This window comes from Clarias gariepinus, chromosome 18 (assembly GCF_024256425.1).
Source record: "Clarias gariepinus isolate MV-2021 ecotype Netherlands chromosome 18, CGAR_prim_01v2, whole genome shotgun sequence".
In the NCBI taxonomy this organism is placed as follows: domain Eukaryota; kingdom Metazoa; phylum Chordata; class Actinopteri; order Siluriformes; family Clariidae; genus Clarias; species Clarias gariepinus.
Window position 1 is genome coordinate 27,329,451 of NC_071117.1, and position 2,136 is coordinate 27,331,586.

Sequence of the window (2,136 nt, forward strand, 5' to 3'; positions counted from 1 at the left end):
GGTTTCTTAGAAAATTTGGATTAACCCCCTCCAAAAGAAGAAAGAAAAAAAAATCCTTCCCAGCAGTGTCTGACTGATGGTACTTAGTTAGTAACCTAGTAACCCAGTGCAAGGTACTATCAAATGATGGAAACTTCAGAGCACTTTTGTAAGTCGCTGTGGATAGGACTGTCTGCCAAATGCCTAAATGTAAGAGAGAAACAAAAACATGACTAAAGCATTTATCATTCATTTGGAAAATTCCAGCTTTCTAGAAGTACTATGCTAAAAAAAAACGTAGCTAGTTGTTAAAAACGTGTTTTTTTAATACCACAGTTACCCTCATGCTACAAAACAAACAAACAAACAAACAAAAACTTAGCCAGCGTAGTACGGTCAGTACTTGTATCTAGAATATTGTTTCTACTTCTGTAGGTTTTTTTAGGTGGTTGGAATGATACTGTACTTAAAAAAATTACCAATACATTTAAAATTGTCCTGATTATCTACACGACTTTAGATAAACCATCTGCAATCAATTTATAATTCAGGGATTTTTAAGGATATGTTTCTATATCAACAAACCTGATAAACATTAGTTTATTATGCTCTGATTTAGATGATGTATTTCAAGCATTTAACATTGATGATCTGCTCATGTTGTGCATTCATTCCCTCTCTTCCTTTTAATAATTCTTGAAATTACATGTATGAACATTCCTTGAAGCACTTTCCTTCTGTTTGTCCTGCATTATTGGTCCACTCCTTTTCTTTCCACATGCATTTTTTTTTTAAAACTAAAAGTATCTCAGGCATCATTTATGAAAGCGTGCTTTATCCCAATAAATACATTAGAACTAAAGTGAAGTCAGTGATCCTTAAGTAGAAAATTAATCAGTGAATCAGAATTCAGAATTCAGGTTAAAAGTGAAATAATGCTATCTTTTAAGTGTGCATCCGAGCAGTTTTACACGATACACAGTGTTAAGTTTAGAAAATGTATACAAAATTATAGACAAAAAAACAAAACAAGAATCAGATCAGGATTATAATATTTTTGTGATAAAATCTTTTTGATTTTTTTTTTATATTCCCTTGAAATGCTCGAAATACTGTTAATTAGATTCATTAGATTTTAGCCACCAGATATGTGGTGTTAAGATTTTGATGTTAGTTTCTTCTTGATTTTACCGCTTTCATCAGATATCAGATAGATATTTCTGGACAACGTTCTGGAATCACTACTAAACATCTGGTGTATCCTTATTCTTACAAATGATTTTGTTTAGCTAAAAAATGTGGTCCATAGTCCCAATGCTAAGCTGCAGCGCCCTCTCCTGGTGGAAAGCTTATCCACAAGCTGATTAAATTCTATCACTTTTTTTGTAAAAAAAATATCCATTATATACTTTTAAGTTATTAGACAACAAGTTGACTTTCTTAGAATTAGAATTTTATTCATAATGCATTTTGACATTTATAAATATTTCTAAATACAAGTTAGTCAAGAACAAAAATGCCTTTATGTGATATATCAATACAGATTACATACAAACATGATGATTTATGGAAGAAATAATGGTCTTTTTTTGCATAATTTTGTAAAAACTTGTGCATTTAACAGGCCCCGCTCTCAAAAATACAAATTAAAAACGGTATTAATGGCATTTTCATTCGTCATACTTTTGCGTATTTTATTTAACACTTTTTGTTCCATGTTGAGATCATGTGACTGAATTTAAAGCGCTGATCAGAAATCGAACCAGCAGGCCATTTTTGCTCCATCTGAAATGTACACATGGTAAGCTAGCGTAACATTCAGTGCGGTAAAGTCGCCACTGAGGCCACTGTTTCAACAATCTCTAAGATGAGATTTAAAAGAAAAGAAAAGAGAACAAAAAAAATGAGAGAGAAGAAAAAAGTTTTGGGCAAAAAAAAAAAATAGGAAAAGAAATGTTAATGAAAAAAAATAAATTAGAAAACATATGTAAAATAAAAATGAAACCAACAGGGAAAAAACTTATGAAACAAAATAAAGAAAGAAAAAAAGGTGAAAAAAAGAAACAACATGGAAGCAAAGAGAAAAGAAAGATGAAACAAGTTAAAAGACAAAAAAGACAAGACAAAAAACAGCAATAAATAAAATAAAAAAATAAT